Source organism: Artibeus jamaicensis, unplaced genomic scaffold, assembly GCF_021234435.1.
Source record: "Artibeus jamaicensis isolate MK-2021 breed Jamaican fruit bat unplaced genomic scaffold, CSHL_Jam_final contig_335, whole genome shotgun sequence".
Classification (NCBI taxonomy): domain Eukaryota; kingdom Metazoa; phylum Chordata; class Mammalia; order Chiroptera; family Phyllostomidae; genus Artibeus; species Artibeus jamaicensis.
The window spans coordinates 7,839,058-7,864,651 of NW_026521800.1; the positions used below are offsets into that span (position 1 = coordinate 7,839,058).

Below are 25,594 nucleotides of genomic sequence, written 5' to 3' on the forward strand. Positions count from 1 at the left end.
TAGACAAAGAGCTTCCCAGACAAAATAAAACTAAAAGAGTTCATCATCACCAAACCATTATTATATGAAATGTTAAAGGGACTTATTTAAGAAAAAGAAGATCAAAACTATGAATAGTAAAATAGCAAACAAAACAAAACAAAACAAATCTATAAATAACTGAATCTAAACAACAAACTAAGCAAACAAGAACAGAAACTGAATCATGGATACAGAGAGCATTTTGATGGTTACCAGATGGGAAGGAGGTGTGGTAGAATAAATGAGGAGGTGAAGAGATTAGGAAGCACAAATAGGTAGTTACAGAATAGCCATAAAATACAGTATAGAATATGGAGTAGCCAAAGAACTTGTACAAAATATTCCTTGTGGACATGCACAATGGTGGGGGATTGCCTGAAGGAGTGGGGGGGAGGTTGGGTTAGAAGAGGGGGCAAAGGGGAAAAATTCAGGACAACTGTAATAGTATAATCAATAAAATACCATTTAAAATAAATAAATAATAAAAATAAAAAGACCTAGAGACATACAGTCCAGGCTGCATAGACCCACAATATCCTCTTTCTGTTCAACCCGCCTTTCCATTGGCTTTCCACCTCGAGCTCTTGTCAGGCCGCAGGACGGCCACTGCAGCTCTGATCATGGTGTGTGGGTTCTAGGCCAGAAGCAGGGAGGAGGAACTTCCTGCTGAGTAAGCCACTTTGAAGATCTATGTCAGAGTTACCCTAATGTCTTCTGCTATCACGTCACTGGCCACCATTTTTTGCTAGGGAAGGCTGAGCAAAGCAGCCTTTTAGATGGGTACATTTCACCCCAACAACTTAAAGGTTCTGTTGGGAAGCAAGGCTAAGAAGTGTCATTAAGCCAGATCTCTTAGCGACTCTTTCAGTGCTCTCTGCAAATGTATTTGCAAAGTGTTTCATCCTGGGAGTCCTCATTTTCTAAAATGGAGGGCTGAAGGCTTAATAAAGGAGGATTTTTTTCTTTCTTTCTTTATTTTTTTTATCTTTTTAAAAGTTATTTTTCAATTACAGTTGGCGCCATATTATGTTAATTTTAGGTGTACAACATAATTATTAGACATTTATATAACTTGAAAAAAGATTTCTTGATCTAAATTTCTGAATCAAAATATTTACTCTTATCCTGACCAGTGGGGCTCAGTTAGTTGGGTGTTGTTATCCCACAAAGTGAAAGGTCACCTATTGCATTTCCTGTCAAGGCACATGCCTAGATCACTGGTTTGCCCCAGTTGGGGCGTTTGCCAGAGGCAGTTGGTAAATGTTTCTGTTTTTCTCTTTCTCTTTCCCTTCCCCTCTCTCCAAAAATAAATTAATTAAAATCCTTTAAAAAATTTACTCTTCTTACTTTTAGGTCTTTCTAACTCTTACTCGGCTGATGACAACACATACCCATGGCATCCAGGGGAATTCCTTTTAATAACCTATAGAAAAATGGCCATTTCAGTTGTGCTGATCATGAACATTTACTGGCTAAAGCAATGGGATTTGTTTTCATGAGTAAGTTCACTATAACTTGCAAAGTTACTGAGGTGACAGAACTAAGACTACTTTGGTGAATTGGGTGGGAGGAGAAGGCACCAGGTGCACACCAGGCAGAGCAGGTGTGGGACCATCTGAGTCACACAGAAAAAACTTGTGGGATACATCTGCCCAGGAAGAAATTGGTAGACATCTGAGATTAACGCAAGTCAAAGGGCCAGATGGCCAGCCAGTCTGGGATACCAACATCCAGAGGTAGCTGAGAATCTCAGAAGTCTGCTGAGAGGAATGAGACTTCAGAGGTTAAGACAGGAAGGTTCAAGCACTAAGTAGGTCAGATTACTCAAAGATAATGCTCTGAAGAGCAAACTGTACATAAATGAACCAGAATCTAGAGAAGAAAATTTTTAGCTTCTGTTTTCTCAGAGATCTTTGGGTTAGACAGGTGTGATTTTAGGATGTTATTTGCAAGAAAGAAGGGAGTCAACACATACCAACTGCCTACTATGTGCTAGCAACATTACTGCAGAGACTACCATGTAAAGTGAAGAGATATCTAAATTGTGTCACTTATTAACCTTGGGACCTTTAACAAATTACTTCACCTCTCTGAATCCCTCTATAAAATAGGGTTCTTAATGTTTTCCTGTACAGAGGATTAAATCGCATTAAGGTATGCAGAGTGATAAGAAAGTGATAATATCCAGTATTTATTGAACATGTGCTACTTATTACATGTTTATCTTATATCATCCTCACAGATATCTGTATAGTTTGTTTGGGTGCTTTTGTGTCCAAAATCAATTAAGACTTTGCTTACAAAAGGGTAAGGTTGAGAAATTATCGGATCACACAATTAAAGAGTCCAGGGCAAATCTTTCAGGTTCTATCATAGGTACATCTGGCGTCTCTAAAAATGTTATTGAATCTTTCTCCTTCTTTGTTACTCTCCTGACTCTTCAGTCTTATGTCTTGGCTTCATTCTTTGGCAGGACCTCCCCACATAGCAGCAATTTTAGGTTCACATCACTCTATCGCTAGACACCTAGAGAAAAGAAGAACACAAACTAGCCATCCCTGAATCAGTCATGGGGTCAGGAGAAAAGGGATATTTATTGACCAGCCTGGATCCTACACCCTCCTATAAGGAAGGGCCATGTGACTGGCAGGTTCATCCTTTACAGAACTGACAGTTCCTGAAAAACTCAGGTTTAGAGTAAATAATTTGCCCCTCAATCATTCAGCTCTAAGTGGAGGACCTGTACAAAAACCCCAGGGTTCTGTGACTCCAAAGAATATATACAATTTAACAACAAAAAAGTGATTATACCAGTTAAAGGCAGGTATCTAGAGCAGCAGCTGAGGGCAAGAGACAGATTCAGAGGCAGGCAAGTCTCCAGAGCTTCCATCTTGCCTACAAGCCCAAGTTTAAATTCAAGGCACTTGAACATCTGCTCAAGTGCCTTTACCCCTCAATATTCTCTTACTACTTTCTGCACGAATCCTCTTCTCCAACTAAAAATATTGTACTTCCCCTTCTCCCACTTCACCATTGCTTACACCATTCTCTCTTTCCAGAATAGCTTCTTTTACTTCTCTCCCTAAAAATACTTTTCAGCTCTTAAAGTCATGGTAAGGTTCCACTTTTTCTCAGAAAACTTTGTTTACTCTGTGTGTGGCGTATTCTTTGCACAGTTGTATCATCAGGGCACAGTGCTAGGAGCCAGGCAGTCTCAGTTCTGCTCCTGACATTTTCACTTCAGTTTTGGCTATTGTTCACTGGTAATTCTAAATATTTTTCATTTTTAAAATCTCCACTATTGGCTTGCTTGTATTTTCGTTTTTAGTGGTTGCTCTAGAGTTTATAATATAAATCTTTAACTTCCCACCATCTGCCTTAGAATAATGCTGTCTCACTTTACGCATAGGGTGAGATCCTTAAAAGACTGTGCTTCCATTTGCCCTCCTGTCTTCCATGCCTTGCAGCCATACTTTATTTTCACCTATTTTGAAAACCCCACTATACATTGTTATTGTTTTTGCTTTAAACAGTTATCATTTTAAGAGATTAAAAAACGCCAGTTCAGGTTTCTTCTCTTTGGGTGGATCATACTTTCTTCTGCCTGAAAAAACTTCCTTTAACATTTCTTGTAATGCAGATCTGCTGGAAATAAATCCCCAGCTTTTGTTTAGCTGAAAAAGTCTTTATTTTTGCAAGATATTTTGCTGTATATAGAATTTTAGATGGACAGCTTGTTGGGGTTTTTTTGTCAGCACTATAAAGATGTCAGTCTTTTATTTTCCGAGTTGTGCTATACAAAATGAGAAATCACTAGTAATTATCAACTTTGTTTCCCTGTAAGTAATGCTTTATTTTCCTGTCTAGCTGCTTTTCAGATAATCTCCTTATCATTATTTTCCAACAGTGTTCATATGATGTGCCTTGGTATATTTTCTTCCATGTTTATTGTGCTTGAGATTACTTGAGCTTCCTGAATTTGTGAGCTTATAGTTTTCATCAGATTCATAAAATTTTTACCATAATGTCTTCAAGTCTTTGTCTGTCCTCCCACTTTGTTCTGTTATTCTAATTACATATAATTTAGCCTTCTTGATATGGTCTCATAATTTACTGATGATCATTCAGTCTTTTCTCTCTGTGCTTCAAAGTTTTGACTACTGTAACTCAGTTCACTGATCCTTTCTGCAGTGTCTAATTTGATGTTAATCTCACAGAAGTATTTTTCATCTCAGATATCATATTTTTAAATTTTAGAAGTTCTATTTGTGTCTTTTTAAAAATTGACTTTATAGCCCTGGCTCATGTAGCTCAGTGGATTGAGCACAGGCCTGCGAACCAAAAGATCACGGTTCGATTCCCCATCAGGGCACATGCCTAGGTTGCAGGCCAGTTCCTAGCAGGGGCCAGTTCCCAGCAGGGGATGCACCAGAAGCAACCATACATTGATATTTCTCTTCTTCTCTTCCCTTCTAAAGATAAAGTAATAAAATTTATTTTAAAAAATTTTGACTTTATAGACAGGAAAGGAGAGAGGAAGGGGCCAGGGCTGGAATGAGGGGAGAAAGAGAGAGAAAATTTATTGTTCCATTTATGTATTCATTGGTTGATTCCTGCATGTGCCCTGACTAGGGATTGAACCTGCAACTCTATGACATATCCAGGCAATGCTCTAACCAACTGAGCTACCTACCTGCCCAGGGCCTATATGCATGCCTTTTAAACTTCTTTATTTCTCTCCTCTTTGTGTTCGTGTTTTCCTCTATTTTCTTGAATGAATGCTTTCTATTTCTGCTCATTTCATCATCTTTGTCATTTCTATGTCTATTTCTGTGATTGATTTTCTTCCTGGTTATGAGTCATATTTTCCCATGTCTTTGTAGCTTTTGATTGGACACCAGACATTATGAATTTTATGATTTGGAGTGCTGGGTTTTCTTGTAGTCCTTTAAATGTTGTTAGATGTTGTTCTGGCACAAAATTATACTACTTGGAATCAGTTGGATCCTTTTGAAATTTGCTTTTAAGATTTACTGGGGCAGGCCCAAAGTAGCCTTTGGTCTAGGGATCATTTAACCCCACTATTAAGGCAATGGCCATTCACCATTAGGTGATTCCATTCTAGCTAATAAAAACACAAATCATTCTGGGCCCTGTGTAGGAGCTAGTAATCCTTTGGTCTACTGCTTTCTCTATTACCAAGTAGTTTCTAATCTTGCATTCTCAAGCTAAAGGCTGGAGAGGACTGTTCTGTAGATCTCCAGAGCTCGTTCTGTGAAGTTTCTCCCACTTCTGCATTCTGCCCTGTAATTCCACCTGGCTTGGATTCTCTGAATTCTGATTTCTCTCTTCTCAGCTCAGTGAGACCACCAAGACCTGTTTGACTTTTCTTGTCTGCACTGCAGTCTAGAAACTGTCTCCAAATGGTAAGCTGGGGCAATTACATGCCAACTTCATTTGTTTCCTTTTTCTGAGGGGTCACCTCCTCCTAATTCTTCCTGCTTTTATTAGTAATTTTGTATAGGATCTGATCATGATCTTTTTTCCATTGCACATTCGAAATGAGTTTACCTATGGTTTTAGGAGTAAGGGTAGGGCCAGGATAGTGTGAAGAGTTGCATCATTCTCCAGCATCCGCTTCTGTTGTTTACACAAAGTGAGTGTTAAACTACTTTCTGGATCCGCTTCAGTACTCCCACCTTCATCTGTACTGGGGTCCTCTCTTTATTTGCTGCTGATAAATAACCCTATACCCCATCCCACCCCATGTTATGAAATCTGCTTCCAGCAAATTTACCTCACTGTAAGGCTTGTTCCAAAAGGAAATTTAAAGTTTTTTAATATATTTGTTTATTTTTAGAAAGAGGGGGAGATAAGGAGAAAGAGGAGAGAAACATCAATGTGTGTTAGCCTCTCATGCACCCCTGACTGGGGACCTGCAACCCAGGCATGTGCCCTGACTGGGAATTGAACCGGCAAAACTTTGGTTCACAGAACTCAATCCACTGAGCCACACCAGCCAGGGCAGAATTTTGAGTTTTTAGTTTGAGAGTTCATATGGTTAGTTTTTCGGTCTGTGTTTTGGTAGGGACGAGGGAGAGGAGGATGGTTAAGGGAGATTCAAAAGTATGGTCCCACCACCACTGTCTTCCATGTATCCCAGAATCCAGTTGTTTCTAAAGTCATTGCTCCAATTGTCATATTTCTATGTCATTATCCATTTACTTCAACATGTGTTTATTGGGCCCCTACATCTGGTGGTGGGGCAAAGGTGTGGTGGCCACTCTCATGAGGAGGGATCTTCAAACTGGAAGACAAAGCAAGCAACTTCATAGAATATATTAATTTATTATAGGGCAATTTATTTACGGGAAGATTGAGCCGCAGCAGACAATTACACACTTTACAATTTGTGTCAGCAGTTCTGTGCAAATGACACTCTGCCAAAGACGCCCATTACTGTACTATTTTATTAATATAACTCAGGCACTGATGATGGACAAGACAAAGGGATGAAGAACGCAGTAGTGCCAGGGGCCATAGTCCCTGGCGGTCCATGCTATCATCAGTTGGCTATTCATCTTGGTTGTCATCCTAGCTATTACCAACAAACCAACAAAAGTATTTATGGTTACATTTTAAGGAACACAGATAATCGTTAACTAACAGGCTTTAATACATTTTCCAAGGACAGTGAGGCTGGTCAAAGGTCACAGCATAAAAGAACACAAGATGGAGATGGTTTTTGCTCACCTCCATGTCTATACACCCTATTATGTGTATGACGCTGTGCTAAAAATACAGATATGAATACGTGTACTCTAGCCTTCAAGGAGTTTCCAAAGCAATAGGGGAGACAAATATAAGCACAATTAAGTACAACCAGACTGTGGCAAATGCTGTGAAGAAGCTATGGAAACACAGAGAAGACATCTCACTGGTTTTAAATCAGGGCAATTCTCGTAAAGGAGCAACATTTACACCCCCACCCCAAACTAGAAGGTCTAATATGATTTCCATAATAATGAGAATCAAGGTTCTTTGGGAGGGTGAACTGATTTAAACAACAGCGTTCGAAATGGGCAAAATATGCTATTAAAGAAAATTTAGCCAGAGAGTTAGTACTGTCTCCTTTCTGGGGCTGCATGCTCATCATCATCAGTAGCCCAGCCTCTTTTTTCCTTCCCTAGCAATTTTGATAGATCTCTGGGAGGAAGACAGTGCAGCTGTTGCTTGGTGTAGATTCTATCACTTTCTCTTCATGGGAGACATGCCAGATTATAGCTTCCAGTTCTGCTGAAAGGGGAGTCCTGCTTTGAGCATTTCCTCATCCTTGACCTGTGCGGTTCATCCCCAGCCCTGTACCACATCACCCCTGTAGGCTCGCTGCCGGGTGGCTCCTTGCCAGCATCTCACACAATCATGCCCCGGTGTCTGGATATGCTCATAAAAAAACCAAAGGGTTGATGTGTGCACTGCCACCCACCCAGCTTTTACCCAGAGCAGTCTCTGTGGGTAGATTTTCACTGTACATTACTAACGTGTGTGTCTTGCTTCTATTCATAAGAATGGGGGGCAGTTTTGTTTGTTTAGTTTTTGTTTTGTGTGTGTATGTTGAATGTTGTATTCAAATATGCAAAGTTTCAGTTAGATGTTTTAAAAAGACATAGAAGATGTGGTTATTATCTGGAACTTGGAGTATTTCCTCAGTCCATGATGCTAGGTCTTCCTACAGATCGAGGCTTTGCTATAACTAACTCCCAGGGCCAGGAGATGGGAGGTGTGAGCTAAACACTTTCTCTGGTATGAGTCCAATAACAACGTCCAGCAGGGGGAGCCAACTAAGGGTAAGCAGAGCCCAAAGTTGTTGACTGAAGGAGGAGGAGAAGGAAGGGGATTCAGAGTCCAGGGGTGAAGGGATTAAAGCCTTCCCAGGGCCAGAACCCCTGCCCTTCCTAGTGCCTTGCTGTCCCTGTCCCTGCTTCCTTAGCTCACACCCAGGCCCTGAGGCAAGTCGCTGCGGTAATCATTGCTTCTGGTCTCTAAGTAGGGTCACTGACACCCGCAACCCCCCACAAAATTTTCAACCAGGCTTGGAAATTCCTTTTGTAAGATAGTTCTGTATGATGAGGTTAGAAACTTTCTTGAAGAAAATATAAATTTATTAAAGAAAAAGAAAGTTCTTTGCTTTCAAGCTACAAGATTCTTGCCCTAAACCAAACGTCTTACAGATTGGCTCTGTGGGCACAGTTCACAGGGCTTCCTCCCAATCCTCTTCCTTACTTCGCCTGAGTTGGCACCAAGCAGATGGACTCCCATTCAAACCACGGGGGACCTGGGGCGGAGCCCTCAGTCTCTCCAGGCACCAGCTTCCTTCTTTCTCTTACCCCAGGGCACGGCCTAAGTTTGGACCTCTGGCATCAGCTACCCCAGGCCATGGGGTGGCGGTGCTGTCTTGTTCCCTCGCGTATCCCTGGGCCACTGGTTATGAAGACACTTTCCCTTCAGTTAGTCAGCATTTCCCTTTGTGCCTAAATCCCTCAGCTGCCTCTACCCAGGAGGTCTCTGCGGCCATAGCCTGGCATTTCTTCCCACCTCTGGCCCACCTCTCCTGGTCACGTCCAGCCTTCCTCACATGCAGCTGACTGTCTGTGGTAGTTGTATCCTTCAGTGGAATCCCTCGGTCTGTCCCAGCGGCACAGGCTAGAGGTTGGGCCTGCTTATGCTAGAGGATATGCGGACTCAGTAGGAGGACCTTGGTTCCTAGAAACTCATCTGCCCCATAGTGACACGGCCATAATCAAGTCTTTTCATGTCTTAGTTTTCTTAACTAACTTTGAAATAGTTTTTTAAAGTTGATTTTAGAGGGTGGAAGAAAAAACTGCATTTATTGCATGAGCCTTTAAGTGCCCTGACTGGGAATAGAACCTACAACTGGGACAGTGTATTGGAACAATGCTCCAGCCAACTGGGCTACCTGACCAGGGTTTAACTTACTTTTAAACCATTTACTAAGCCTCTAGTTCCTTCTCAGTGGTTTCCCTATTTTAGCTCATATGTCCAGCAATAAGCAAAAAAGCTCTTCTGCTAAAGTCTCTGTCCAATACTCAGAGCATTAAGCAGCTCTGCCACTGGGTCCCAGATGATAAGCAGGTATAATTCCTTTTATAAGCTGTGTGACTTGAACAAGTTATTCAACCTCTCTGGGCCTTGGTTTCTGCAACTATACAATAGAAATAATCATCAGGCTTGTTCTGTAAGGTTAAAAACAAATGCAGCACCTAGAAACCGTGCTTGTACATAGCAGCGCTTGATGTTAATCTTGGGTGTCATTGTCATGACCAATACATTAAAGGTGGTGCAGAATTGTCGCCTCTGGAAGGGAATGCCCTTCTAGGTAAGCACTCTGACCATGTCTTCTCAGGAGGTATGCCAGGTACCCAGGCCAGAAGGCAGGAAGGCAGTGACACCACAAGGTCAGTGAGTGAAGCGGGAGGAGGGTACCCCTGTGGACACAGGAGTCTCTCATTCTTGGTGTTCCCAAAGTTTGAGTTTGAATGATGTGAAATTGCTGAGGTTTGGAGAGAAAATTATAGATTTCTGTTAGTGTGACCCCACTTTTAGCTTCAAACAGAGAAGTGGGGAGATGCAGCTTTCTCAGGTCTCCTAGCTTTTCTCACTTCTCCCAGGTTCTCCTGATGACTCACCACATGGCCAGAGCATCTGTGTCTACACCTGTTCCTCTCCTGGGGATCTTGTTAAATGCAGATTCTGAGTTGGGGAAGGAGGAGGGAGGCGGGGGGCTTCCAGGGGTGCTGTTTCTGCTAGGAAACAGCTCTGGGGATGGCCAAATTAACCATTCCCTCGCAACACTAGCATGTTAAAAACAAAATAAAGCAAAGTTGCAACAGGGCCTTTGTGTCACGTTTTGTGTCACGTTCCCCTACCTCCGCCTGCCTGAAGTGATCCACCTTTTGTTACAAGCCCACTAAGCCTATTAGAAAGGATATTTTTTCCTTTCTTCACTGACCACTCATTCAACAGATATTTACTGAGCACCTACCATGTAAGAGACAGTGTAGGAAGAAAAATTCCAGCTCATGCTCTTTATAGCAGCTGAAGAGAGTATCAGAAATGAAAACCCAACCCTGTGATCTCTTCTTACAATTCTCCTATTTCCTCACAGTAGGAAGTCCAAGTGCCCTAAGGTGGCATTCTGACACCAGTTTAAAGTGGGCTTATCCCTCATCCACAGCTCACTGCCCTCAAGCCCTACCCTGTGCTAGAATCCTGTCCCCACAATCGCCTGCTGACCAGCCTGCGAGCTTGGCTCCTGCTGCTTCCCTTCCCTCTTCCTGTGCACTCTCTTCTTATCACTGTCATTGATCACTCATTGCTCACTCACCCCCTTCAAGATGTAGGTCACCACCACGCCTTTCAGGGAGTCTCCTGAACACCCAGGTGGATTTCCCACACCCCCTTCTTTCTGACACATTTACATGGAAGTTCTGGTTCTCTCTCTGCTAAAATGTAAGTTTCTCAAGTGTAGAGCAATATCTTAGTCATTTCCGCATCACCAGATTTCTGCTGAACTACAGTTCAGTGCAGGCACTACACCTTCTGGCAGGAACTCCTGCCCGCAGGTTTCCCCGTCTGAAATGCCCATGGGCTGCGACCTGCTTTCACGTCATTAGTTTTGGCCTCCCAGCAGCTGGCAAAGGGCTGGATTAGAGACTGATGGGGAATGAGAAGTGTTCCAGGGTGAATGGGCGTCATCCATGGTATGTAACACTGTGCAGCCCAGCTGTCAGGCTTGTCTCCCACCACCACACTGGGAATAGAGTGGACCAGAAGTTTTAGATCTGCCCCCACCCCGGAAATCTCTCCATTTTGGATATAATGAGATGAAAAGAGAAATCAGAGCCTTTGCAGATTCTCAAATGAGTTACATCTTGCTTCACCTAATGTTTGGAATGGCTTATCTTTCCTAATTTGGCAGCTTTCATAATCATTTCACTTCTATGTTATTGAATCCCTGTAAATCTATTTTTTTTCCTTTTATGAGAAGAGGGTTTTGGAAAACGTTTGATTTTCTTGCTCTCTTCTTAAAATCAAAATCCCCATTCAAAAACAACACACATATACCCACAATAACACAAAACAGACTTCCAAAAAACTTACTGTAGCAATATATGTCTAAATAAAAAGATCATTTCAATTAGTCCCACTATATATGACTAACCAGCTCACATTTACTGTGTATCTTTCCAAATTTATTTCTGTGCATATACACATGTATAAATATCGTCAGAAAAGTATGGTCATGCTATGAAACCCATCTATAGTGGATCTAGGTGTCAATTTAGATCTAAATATTATTTGGTGTCCTGACAGGTCTGCAGTCACTAAGGCTGCATAACCCTTTGCTCTATGCATGTACCCATATTTATTTAATTCTATCACTGGACATTTTCATTTCACTAACATTTTGACATTGTGAACAATGTAAAAAAAAAAACATGTTTGTATCTTTATCTCTGGTATTGTATAATTAATTCCTTAGGATAAAGTCCTAGATATGAAATTGTTACTGAACTCAAGTGATTTGCAGCTTGGGATGCTCTATTCAAGAGTGAGAATAGAGCAAAGTTGTAAAAACATAGTTTTATTTATCTGCAGCAAGTAAAGGAGACATAGAATTTATATCCAAAGTTCTACCTCCCAAAAGGGAGGACTACCATTGCTGATATACACTATTTCATCAATTACATGTTGATTACTTCTTTGCAGTTGAGTGTACTGTCAAGATTATCCTGTTTAGGCTTGTCTACAAAAGGCTGTGTTACATTTTAACATTTAGCAAGAATAGCATTTAGAGAGAATGGCTCAGGCACTGAGACCCTTATGCTGTATAACGAAATTGCAAGGTTTAAGAGGTTACTAGCATTTTTAAGGCTTTCTGTCTTTACAGTGTAAGTGTTACACCTTGCTCCCATATAAATTCCTGTGTGCAGCCAGTGCCCAATCGACAGCTATCAGCTCAGGGAAAGCCCACCAGGACATCCCAGGCAACTCGCCTACCCAATCTCTCCACCTTTGGGTAATTGAGCAACTGAGACATGACCTGAAATTCAAATATTCTCTGGGCACCACAGGGGTAATCTAGAATATTGTTGTCTTGTGGATATTTTTACCAGAAATTCAGATGGGGGCAATCCTTCTGCCTATGATAATGTGTTTTGGTTCCAGAGCTATTTGAGTTTTAAACTTTTGAAAATTTTTTTATCTTCCCTGGATTCACATTTTGATATGGAATGCAATTCTCCCTCTGTTGCTTTCCCATGCTCCCTATAATTTCTAAATCATCTTTCTTTTCCACAACTTCAGACATAATCTCATCTTCTGTAAACCTATTATCATTTCAAATTCTGAAAAAAGGAAGTTGTGGCCTGGAGCTGTATGGTCCCAATTATCTGACTGTACAAGCCTGCTCATGCCTGCATCTCCCATCCTCTGATGCTCCTGCTGAAGTGACATGCCTGTGACATTGGGAGGCTGTCTGGAGCAGAAAACCCCCACAACTCCTGCAGGAGGAGCACCAGACTCGAGCTGGAGGCACACAGATTCTCCTGTCTGGGGGGATGAGCCTCAAAAGGTAGCTTATGTGTGTTAAAGTCATGTTTCTTGGGTAGCTGATTCCTCAAAACTCACAGGCTGGTGCAGCTTCATGGTTGTTAGTAGCGGCAGAGGCTCGGGTGTATGGACCAAATGGTGCAGCTGGGCAGCAGCTATGCACTTGCAGCACCTGCAGTACGAAGGCAGGCTGGCAGGAAGGTGGGTGCCCTGAAGACATTTTTCTATCATACAAAAGAAGGTCAGCAAAAATGTAACATAAGGAGGGTCTGTATATACAGAGTCTGCCACAAATAATGCCCCTTTTTATTGCAAAACCATGAGCATGTAATTCTGTAACATAACAACATTGCACTCAAGCACACCATATGACATTGTAGGTGAAATATTCAAATTAAAACTACAAATTATTACACCCATATTATTACCCTACCAACCACACTCAAGCAGGCCTTACTTCTGCCGGACCCTATATGTTCTGTATGTGTATGCATACAACACATATATATCTGAGATATATATAATAAAATTGCACTGGAAATGACGTCAGTCCTCTAGCATTTCCAAGTACACTTGACATTTGTTTCATCCCCCAAACCATCATTTATTATGATCCTTAGCTTTCCCTTGTTCCCCCGCCCCTTGGCCCTCACTGCAAACATTTTGGCAGTCACTGTCTGCAGATTAGACCAACAGTACATTAGAAGAGACTTCCAGTGATTTTGAACATGATGGCAACATGGTATTAGAGTGACAGTTCGCAACAGATAACCTGGTGATGATGGAAAAGACAGTCAAGAGGGCTAGTAACTGGGATGAGAGATTACAGACATACCTCACTTGATCGAGCTCTTTCTTATTATACTTTGCAGATATTATGTTTGATCAACACTGAGACTAGACCCTCCATCAGTAAAAACATTAAGATTCACTGAAGGCTCATGTGATGGTTAACATTTTTTTTAGCAATAAAGTATTTTTTAAGGTATGTACATTGTTTTAGACATATGCTATGCACACTTAACAGACCGCAGTGTAGTGTAAACATAACTTTTTTTAGTCCTCGCCCGAGGGTATGTTTATTGATTTTAGAGAGAGAGGAAGCAGGAGAGAGAAAAAGAGAGACATCATGTGAGAGAGAAACATAGATTGGTTGCCTCCTGTACACACCTCGACTCGGGTGAACCCACAACCTGCTGTGTGCCCTGACCAGGGACCAAGCCCACAACCTTTTGGTGAGCAGGACTACACTCCAATTACCTGAGCCAGCAGGACAGGGCTGAACATAAATTTTATATGTTTTGGGAAACCAAAAAATTCATGTGACTCACTTTATTGTGATATTCACTTTATTGTGGTGACCTGAAACTGAACCCAAACTATCTCTCAGGTAGACTGTAACTAGTTAACTCAACTTTCTAGGTCATATATGAACTATTTTAGGTGGCAGTACTTGGCTAACACATTTTAGTTTATGCTTCACTCATACAACACATTTTCTTAAGACTCCTGGAGTGGCCTACCTAGTTAGGGAAAAGGTGAAACTCTATAGTCTGAAGGTGACAGCATGTATAGGAGACATTATGCAAGACAGAGAAAAAGTGGCCTGAAAAAGAAATTGGGTGCAATGTCAACTCCCATGGCAGGCTTTGAAGACTGGCTGGTTTTTTTCTCTTTCCTCCATGTATCACCAGGAAAAGCCTTTGGGCTAGTGTCTGAATTATGGGGCAGCACTATAAGGGGTATGTAGGTCCCAAAATTGATTGGAATAAGCACCAGAATCCAGGTCAAGCTGTTTTCAGACAGGCTGTGAAGAGAACAATGAGCATGTGGATGAGAAGTTAGTGGGAATCACAGGTTCCACTCTCCACTAACCGCGATTGGATCTTTTGTAATATTCACTGAGGTCCAGCTTGCCAGCTTCAATGTCAGCCTTAGAAGTTATGTTAGAAACTCCAGTATACCACTCGAACAACGCTGGAGTTAATGAGGTGGCTGCTAGGTTCTTAAAATTTGATCTAGACCTAATTTGAGGAGTGTGTGTACACACAAATGTGTTTTTTACTGTACTTCTCTTCTTATACTCCCTGTTAAATTTACCCACATATTTGTCATTTCCTGTGTTCTTCATTCTTTTGTGTTACAGTCTCCTGCCATGTAACATTTTGGCTGACAGACTGCATTTATATGACGGTGATCCCATAAATTATAATAGAGCCTAGTGATGTCATAACCATTGTAATATCCTAGCATAGCACATTAATCATGTGTTTGTGGTGATGCTGAGATTAATAGACCTATTGTGCTGCCAAACATATAAAAGTATAGCACATACAATTTTGTACAGTATGTAATACATGATAATGATAAATAGTTGATACTGGTTATGTATTTACTATACTATAATATTTATTGTTAGAGTGAACTCTTTCTAATTAGTAAAAATGTTTGCTGTAAAACAATGTGCTATGATAAACTGGCAGTAGCCTCAGACAGCTTATGTTTACTGCATCTCCTTTTTTAAAAATATATTTTATCGATTATGCTATTACAGTTGTTCCATTTCTCCTCTTTATTCCCCTCCATCCTATACCCTCTTCCCACCATCATTGACCCACCTTAGTTCATGTCCTTGGGCCATACATATAAATTCTCTGGCTTCTCCATTTCCTATACTATTCTTAACCTCCCCCTGTCTATTTTGTACCTACCATTTATGCTTCTTATTGCCTGTATTTCCTCCCTCCATTGTTCCCCCTTCCCTTCCGTGCTGATAATCCTCCATGTGATCTCCATTTCTGTGATTCTGTTCCTGTTCTGGTTGTTTGCTTAGGTTGTTTTTGCGTTGTTTAGGTTTTTTGTTTTGATAGTTGTGAGTTTATTGTCATTTTATTGTTTATAGTTTTGATTTTCTTTTTCTTAAATAAGACCCTTTAACATTTCATATAATAAGGGCTTGGTGATGGTGAACTTCTTTAACTTGACCTTATCTGGGAAGCACTTTATCTGCCCTTCCATTTTAACTTATAGTTTTGCTGGATAGAGTAATCTAGACTGTAGGTCCTTGCCTTTCATGATTTTGATTATTTCTTTCTAGCCCCTTCTTGCCTGTAAGGTTTGAGAAATCAGCTGAGAGTTGTTGTGGACCACTCTGCCTGGTTCTAGAAGTTATAACTCTCTACCCCCTGTGGCTAAGGGCAGCAATGACCTTTGGAATGCGAGCTGCAGGAGACAAAGCTTGTCTCTGGTAGCAAATGCTGCCTCAGTTTCCTCCCTGCCCCCAAAGTGTGGTCAGAAGTCCTTGATGAGCAAGACCCCTCAGAGGAGGGGCAACCTAGGCCAGACACAACCGTGTGGGAGGCCATCATGGAAGGACTCATGGGGCTGTAACAAAGAGCAATGAACTCTAATTCCCCCCCCCCCAGCTTTGACAAAGCCCGAGTCCCCATGTTCTCTGGGAGAAGCACTTCCTGGCTCTAATCCCCTTAAGCCTGAATACCTGATGGGGAGAGGTGCAGCTCCTTGCCTTGCTAGAGTGTATCTGGGGAAAAATCTGGCATCACAGAGAATTCCTGTTAAAACTGTGAAATCTGCTCTGCTAAGAGTGCTTTCATTCATATGTTAAGGGTTCAAGCAGGAAACCCAAAAACTCTGTTGCTGACAGACTCTGACTCAGACTAAGCCCTCAGATTTCTTTGAAATGTTATCTGCTGTTTGATCCTTGCCGCCCTGTATTCCTGTGTATTGCAACCCAATAGAAACCCTTGGAGGAAGGGGCTCAACACCTTTTTCCCCTGAGAAACTGGCCACCTCTCCTCCCCAAGCAGATCACATCATGTCTCAGTCATGTTTACTCTCATCCATGGCGGCTGGGGGGACTTGCGAGGAAAGTTGCCCCCACAGAGAGTCTTATGGGAACTCCTTTGTAGGTAACCATCTCCTTTTCTCTTGCTGCTTATAGGATTCTCTCCTTCCCCAATCTACTTTTTAAAGTAAGTTTTCGATTTCATGTTCTTCTTCTTCTCCCTCTGGCACCCATATGATTCATTGTCGGAACACTTAAAGTTGTTCCAGAGGTTCCTAAGCCTCTCCTCATTTTTTTGAATTCTTGTTTCTTCATTCCATTCTGGTTGAATGTTTATTTCTTCCTTCTTGTCCAAATCATTGATTTGAGTCCTCGTTTCCTTCCTGTTACTGCTGGTTCCCTGTACACGTTCCTTTATTTCACTTTTCATAGCCTTCACTTTTTCCTCTATTTTATGAACATACTCAACCATTTCTGTGAGCATCCTGATTACCAGTGTTTTGAACTGTGCATCTGGTAAATTGGCTATCGCTTTGTCACTTAGTTGTATTTTTTCTGGAGCTTCGATCTGTTTTTTCCTTTCGGCCATTTTTGTGTGAGTGTGTTGGCAGGTCTGTTATGTTGTAAAAGGGGAAGCCAGCCCTATATATTCAACACATTTGTTGGGGTGGAGCAACCCACGTAGGTGTGTTGTGGTGCTATATGTGAGGGAGGGGTCCAAGAGGGAACAATGCCTCTTGCTCAGCTCTTAGAGGGCTTTCAGTCACTTCCTCCTCTACCCACATGCAAATTGGGCCCTCCTGGTGCTGATTCCCAGGTAAGTTGGTTTACATATATTCTAGGACCCCGTGAGTCTTTTAAACAAACCCTCTTGTGAGGCTGAAAGTTTCTCCTGCCACCTCAACCCCCACAAGTGTTTTCAGTCAGAGGTTTTGAGGCTTTAGTTCTCCATGCTGGAACCCTGGGTTGCAAGGTCCGTCTTGCTTCCCAGTTGTTCCCGACCTTTTATGAGCACACAAATGTGGGACTGCCCAGTCCACCAGCCACTGCCTTGTCTTAAGTCCTCTCCATTCTGGCTGCCCATCTCCACTCCTTCTACTGGTCTGGAAGAATGTTTCTTCTTTAACTCCTTGGTTGTCAGACTTCCATGCAATTCAATTTTCTAGCAGTTCTGTTTTTTTTGTTTTTAAATTTATTTTCCTTCTTTTGGTTGTGGGAGGAGGCAAATTGTATCTACCTACACCTCCATCTTGGCCAGTAGTCCTCAGAATCGTCAACTCTTTTATTTTTAGAGAGGAAGGGAAGGAGAGAAGGAGAGAAACATCAATGTGTGGTTGCCTCTTGTGAGTTCCCTGCCAGCAACTGGCCTGCAACCCAGGCCTGTGCCCTGACTGGGAATCAAACCGCAATCGTGTGGTTCACAGGCCCGTGCTCAATCCACTGAGCTATGCCAGCCAGGGCCGAATCTTCAACTCTTAATTGGATCATTTTTCTAGTTCTTGAATCAGTCTCATGTTTACAATAACAGAGTATACAGGCTTACAGCTTAGGTGCAATAGGCTACACCATACAGGCTTGTATAAGTGCCCTCTGTGATGTTGGTACAAAGACAAAATCATCCAGTAATTTATATCTCAGAACGTACCCCATCATTAAATAGCACATGACTGTACTTGAGATTCCCTCTGATTTCATTTTCCTTTAGCCTAAAGAATTTCCTTTAACATTTTATATCATGTATGTCTGCTGTTGATTGTATTCAGTTTTGTTTAGCTGGAACTATCTTTATTTCACTTTTATTTCTGAAGGATATTTTTACTGGACATAAAATTCTACGTGGATTTGCTTCAACACTTTCTTGATATCATTCTACTGTCTCCTAGGTTGCATTATGATTGAAAGTCAGTAGAATTTATATCTTTCCCTGTTTGAAACATGTCTTTTTCTCTGGTGTCTTTGAAGATTTTCTTTGTCACTGGTTTCCACCAATTTGATTATGTTGTGCCTGCTATAGTTTTCTTTGTGCGCATCCTTCTGGGTTTTGTTGAACTATTTTGGTTTTATGAATTGACATTTTTTACAAAACTGGAAAAACCTTGGACCAAAATATATATACTTTAAAAAATTTTCTGACCCCATTTATTTCCACTCCTCTCCTAGAATTCTAATTACATGTATGTTTGATATTGCCTCACAGGGAATAGCAAACATACATGTATGCTCCCATCCTCTGACGCTCATCAGTGAGATGATATAGTAACCAACCCTGTAACTGTCCTAGCTCTAAACCATCAGTTCTCAAACACTCTGGTCTCAGACCCCACTCTTAAAAATTACTGAGGACCCCAGTGAACTTTTGTAAGTACAGTTATAGCTATCAGTATTTACCATAATCAAAATTAGAACATTAAAAATATTATTTATTAATCCATTAAATTAAATTGATAATTAATCCATTATAAAATCTGAAACACATTATGTATCAACATAAAAATGTTTTGTTAAACAAAAAATAATAGTGATATGAATGGCATTGTTTCACATTTTTATAAATCTCTTTAATGTCTGGCTTAATACAAGACTGCTGGATTTTCATATCTAATTTTATATTCAACATGTTGTAATATGTTGTTTTGGTTGAAAAACAAGCAAACGAGAACTCTAGCCTTACCCAGATATGTTATGGAAAAAAGGAAGAGTATTTTTATTCCTGTCTGATAATTGTGTATACTCTTCTTTGGTAGTATACTGAAAATGTAACAAGTAGTAATTCCTTAAAGGTTATTTGCACTTTGGAACCTAACACTATCTCCCAAAATGTTTCATATTTGATTTCAAGGCTCAGTAAACTTTTTCATTTTCGGGATATGAAGTGTGATTTATTAGGTCTCCATTTCCTCTCCAACTTCTCTCCTTTCTCCCAATTCTAACCCAAGCAGCTGGCCATGCCCCTCCAGGCTGTTCCTTTGGGGTAAGTGCCCTGTTGGAGTTGCTGGGAGCACAGGGGGTGCTGTCCGGTGGTAGGCCTAATGCTGATGGAGCCTAGGCAGCAAGCGAGCATGGAGATGGAGGTGGGAGGGGAGCTGTTGGGGCAGCTGAGGGAGCTCAGATCTGGGGAAGTTAGCTGTCAGAGAGGGGCAACTATCCTACCAGTCTGTATGGATGCAGTTTCTTTAATTCTGTAATTGTCAGAGTTCCAGTCAGCTCAATTTCTGACATTCCCGAGTGATGGTTGTTCTGTATTTTAGTTGTAATTTTATTGTGGTTGTGTGACGAGGTGAGCCATGGCTGACTATGCCACCATCTTGACTGAAAGATCCAAAAGACATTTTTTATACAGTGGGTGTATTAGTCAGGGTTCTCAGAGAAACAGACCCATAGTATACAGTTAAAGAGATATATTAAAAGGAATTGACTTTACATGGTTATGGAGCCTGGGAAGTGCCATGATTTCCCATCTGTACACTGGAGATGCAGGAGGGTGGTCATGCAGCCCCAGGCTGAGTGCAAAGGCCTGAGTGTTAGGGTGGTCAGTGACGCAGGCTGTGAAAGAATTCACAAATAGAAGAAAGTGTAGAGAATGAAGTTCTTATTCACTCTTTAAGAAAGGAGAGGGGCATGATGTGGAGAGATGCACCAGCACTGAGGGGTGGGGGCTTTGAGATTTTATTGGATTATAATTGAATTAAGAAAAGGTAGAAGGATTGCTGTTGTATGGCCCCTGGGTGGTTGGGGGCATTGTAACAGAGGCTGCAGTTTGTTCCAATGTTATGTCCTGCCTGTGGCTAGAGGGAGAGGTTAGTTCTGCTCTTGCTTTCCAGTCCTGGGGACATAAACTCAGAAGAGTAAAATGTCGGTCATGTTTAACAAGGTCATAGGCCTGCTCAGCAAATGGCACTTTGTCCTTTCACTGAGAGTCTGGTGTAAGTCCTTTTCTGAAGGTGGGAGAAGATTGGTGTCCCAGCTCAGTTGAACAGAAAGAGCAAATCCTCCTGTCCCTCATCTTTTTGTTTTATTCAGGCCTCCAGTGGATTGGATGGTGCCTGCGCACACTGGGAAGAGCAATCTGCTTTATCAGTTGACTGATTCAAATGCTAATCTCATCCAGAAACACTCTCATAGAGACACTCAGAAATAAGGTTTAACCTTATGTCTGGACATCCCATGGTCCAGTCAAGTTGAGACATGAAATCATCCATCCCAATGGGACAAGGCAGGCTCTGTCAGCGGGAACTTTATAAGGGGATACTACAGGGGACAGTGAGTACCTGAAAAAGGATGAGCATGGACAGGTGACAGTGAAGGGGGAATGCAAGACACCCTTCTCTTGCATGCCCTGACATCACATGCACTTAGAATCTACCTCAGGAAGAAGTGGGGAGAGTGACACCCTGTGCTGACGGAGGGGTCCCTGAACTGACAAAGATTAACTTACAGTGACTGAGTTGAAGATGTTGTATCTGTCAAACAGTACAGGGGCTCTTAAAATAGAAATTAAGGTCAATTTTAGGCAATGTAGAAAACTTTACAATGTTTTTATTAACATACATTTTAATTAATGTACTAAAAATTCATATTCTCTAAGAAGACATCAAATTTAAAAAATTTGCCAATCTGATGAAAAATCAAATCTTACTATCATTTTATCTCTATTTATTAATTATCAGCAAGGATAAGTATCATTCATATATTATTGGGGCATTATTTTTATATTCCACCACAGTGCTTCCGAATTCAGTGCACTTATGTTTCCAATTTAGGCCACTCTAGGATCTGTAGATGAACCCATGTGCACACAAAGGGTGCTGTTATTTCACCTTTAAAGTGAGGAGATTTAGAGTTTGTCAAGCATTAAAAAGACCACTTAGAGATGTACTCCTCTATTTCAAGTAGATCTTCTGCCCTTCTTGTATGTTTATGATGTTTATCATAGAAGTCACATTTTGTTTTCCCTTGTAAGCCTTCCTGCCTGAATCTTCCTGCTGGCTCTGTTGACCGGCTGCTGGAAATGAGGCCAGGACATTGGGTTCAAGGTCACTCTGGAATTTGTTATTTCCAACATTTCTCTTTTCTTTCCCAATATTCTAATAAAATCAGCATGTGCCTCTTTGAGTCTACATTTCGCATGGTCAGAGGCAAGCAATTCTCCAGGTTGTACTATTTCTTTTATCTACTAAACAGTTTTAGTTTGCTTGCCTGTAGGGGTAACGCCCATTTGTAAATTGCTTTTATTAAAAACAAAATGGTACACATAATAAAGAAGGCTACTTAAATCCCACTGCTCCAACACTAAAGTTAGCTTCATTTTTTATATCATCTAATCCTTGCTCAATTACAGAGATATTTTATATACTTATAATGCTGTATCATTAACCATTTCTCCTGTGAACAATGGACATAAGTTGGTTATATTTAGTTTACTAACATGATAAATCATAAAAACAATGGTATCATGAATTATCATAATGTTTAATTGTTATGCAATTCAAGTATTGTAACATCTCTGTATTTTACTTTTTTCCATTTATTGATTCATTCACTTACACATGTATTCAACAAACATTTACAGTGCTAGGCAATGGGGGCTACAAATGCAAGACAGACAGACATTGTCCCTGCCATCAAGGAGGGAAGATGAATGTCACCGTGTGATTTTTGTGCATTTGCCATATGAATCATGTATTCATTACATTTGCACAGGCATGAAAATGTAGCATATCTAATTATTTTAAAAGATTTCATTTATTTATTTATTGTTAGAGAGAGGGGAATGGAAGGAGAAAGAGAGGGAGAAAAATATCAATATGTGGTTGCTTCCTGCACCCCCTCTTCTGGGGACTTGGCCTGCAACCCAAGCATGTGCCCTGACTAGGAATCAAACCCACCATCCTTTGGTTCTCAGGCTGGCACTTAATCCAATGAGTCACACCAGCCAGGGTAGAATATCTGGTTTTTCATGCTCTTGCTAATTATGTACAAGCGGCCTGATATGGCAGCTCTGTGTGTGTTTTGGTTGATTGAGTTAGTTCCTCAAGGCTATAAAAGCAGAACCCTCAAAGGGACCTGGGAGACCTGCCTTCCACTTTTGTGGTTTAATCTCCAGACAGCACAACCTTCTAGTTCCTGCCATAGGACCAGTGGTCAGATAAAGGTTCTTTTGAATGAGAAAAACAAGCATTGAAAATGTGAGAATAAGAAAGCACAAGATAAAAATAGAACTCATCAGCCTACTTTATGAAGTATAATTTTAACTGGTGGATTTAACGGTCGTTTTTTACCATACTGCATCCTTTCTGGACTTCACCACATTTATAAGGAGGAAGTCAGCCAAACATTAACCACACCACTTACCCGAACCTTTAACCTTAGGCCAGTCATGAGGAAATCTGTTTTATGTTCCAAGCCCAGAACTAATCATTAACTCTTTTTTAAAGATTTTATTTATTTATTTTTTAGAGAGGGAAAAGGAGGGAGAAAGAGAAACATCAATGTGTGGTTGGTTGCCTCTTGTGCATCCTGTACTGGGGACCTGGCCTGCAACCCAGGCATGTGCCCTAGGCCAGGAATCCAACTGGTGACCCTTTGGTTCACAGGCTGGCACTCAATCCACTGAGCCACACCAGCTAGGCATTAACTCTTTTAAAAAATTTTTATTAAAAAAATAAAATGTAAAACCTACAACTTGAAAGAATAATCTTTGAAAATTTATTTTAAAAATAAAACAAAACCTACAACTTGAAAGAATAGTACAGTCAACCCTGGTGTACCATTCCTCTAATTTCAACAGCTATTAATGGTTCACCCACTTTGCCACATTTGCTTGTATATGTACACTTTTTTTGGCTGAATTATTTGAAAGTAGCTTATAGACATCACAACACTTCCCCCTAAAAGTTTCAGTACACACCTCCTAAGGACAAAGACCTTCTCTTATAGAACTACAATGTCATTACCACACCCAAGAAATGTATTATTAAGTCAACAGAATCACCTAATAACCTGCCACCAGCAGCAGTACCTTGGGATTGTGTGTCAACTCAGCCATGTTCCAGCTGGAACTCGCTGCCAGCTCTGTGGCTTGGCACTGAATCCTGTCCAAGCCCATCCACTTCCTGTTCATAACTAAATGCCTGATGTGGGTGCCGTCACTGTCCAGAGACTATGCCAGTCACCTTTATCTACCAGCTCAGACGGCTGGATGCTGATGCCTTCCACACCCCTATAATTGAGTCCACTGTTCCCCATCCCTGTGGGTCAGCCCCACAGCTAGGCTGATGCCCTTAACCTTGACCTGTGGCCATGCTGTAGCTGCACACTGATATTTAACACGACAAGAGGTTAATCATACATAATAGGACTAGCCACAGACATTTCCAACATGTCCCTTGCACATGATGCTACCAAGAAAAATGGCTTTCACTAGAAACACCCATGAGCTTGACTTTCATTAACATTTGTGTCACAAGAGAGGTTCTTATGAAGAGCGAAGTGCATTTCAGTTTCTTAGTAAGGGAAAATGCTAGGGACAGATGAAGATCAAATTGTTGAAGGTGGTGAGGGAATGGATTGCTTAGACCCTCGTTGCTTAGACTGTCAGTAAATAGCACCCCCTTCTTTATTTATTCTTTTAGTCCAAGCCTGTCCCTTGTAGCAGGGCAGGGAGAGCAAATACTTTAGGTTCCAGTGGCCATCTGCAAGTGATCATTACAGGATGACACACGATAAGCAAAGACTCAGCACCAGGATGAATATGCATATGACACAGACATTTGTCAGCCTTGGTCCCTGTCCTGGTTGCATGCAGGTCTAGGGAATGGCCAGGACCCTGCAGAGCCCTCCACCACAGTGCAGGAGATCCTGGTGTTACTTCAGGGCAGAAGCTCATTTGAATGGAGTACTTGTGACTGTGGTCTGCCAGTAAAGGGAAGTTGCTGCAAGGACAAAAAGCTGAAGAAAAGGAAAAGGCAGGGAGTGAATAAAAATAGGAACTGGCTCGATGCTCAGACAGACAAGGTTCTCAATGAATCTGGTCCTTCAATGAGTAGAAATATCTCATCTGAAATAGTACACCCTCCACCCTACCCCCTCAAGCTTATGGACTTTCTGTTTTTGCCACTTTGAGGTCCTGACAAAGGGCTGCAGCAGTGCTGACACAGGAAATGAGGGGGAAGAGTAGACATTACACAGATATTCCATTCCTGCCTTCTCTGCAGACAGTGCTGGCGGCTGTGTGCTGGTTACCTAGGAAACAGCTTGGATATGAAACTCCAGACAATGTGCTGTCAGGCAGCAGGAGATGCAGTTGCTGAGGTTTTTTTGTTTGTTTGTTTGTTTGTTTGTTTGTTTTGCTTGGCATTGCATGATGCTGTGCCATTGTCTTAAATCCTGCGAACCGATTTTCTCATGTGCAAGGAGAGAATATCTACCTCAAAATTGTATGAGTGCATGAACTGTGTGTGTGTGCAAAGCACCTTAGTCAGTTGCAGGACACAAAGGAGCTCAGTGTGGATTTCCTTCCTTCTTTCTCGCTTTACAAGCATACCACACTTAAAAGGCACCACTGAATAAATAGGACATAGATCGGATATAGAAAGTCTGGGTAACGAATGCAAAGGTAATTCAATTTTTGTAACTGAAATATTTAACAGTAAGAAAATTCATTATGTGCTGTTAGACAATATTTCGTAAATTGAAAAATCATTTAAACATACAAATACTTCTAATTTATCACTTTTGTAAAATTGATTTTTTTTTAATTTAATGTTTTAGATGCTCTCTGAATGAGCACGGCTGCATAGCAGGGGTGTGAAGAGCCTCAGAAATAGCACCCCTTTTTGCTCTGCTTGAGTTCAGAGCAAATGAGAGATGAGCGTGGGAGTTGGATGTAATGGCAACATGGCAGCATTATTGCTAATCAAATATATGTTACTGACCTGTGCAGAAATGATGAGCCTTTTAATGCTGCTCCCTAGAATTGGTAAGACTTTACACCCTCATCCCAGGCAGCACTGGATAACTGTGGTCACTCCCTGACTTAGTACCCAGATCAAGCTTGCTACAAGACACAGGCAGCTCACGGCACACTGTCAGGAGGCAGGCCAGTATCAGAGCGATGCAGCCAAATTAAAGATTGTT

General features: G+C 41.3%; 1 pseudogene; it reads right to left on the reverse strand.

Annotated features, from left to right (window-relative positions):
* Nucleotides 1-11,986: 11,986 nt before the first annotated feature.
* On the reverse strand, nucleotides 11,987-15,403 carry LOC119051786 (programmed cell death protein 2-like; annotated as a pseudogene).
* Between the last annotated feature and the right edge of the window lie 10,191 nt (nucleotides 15,404-25,594).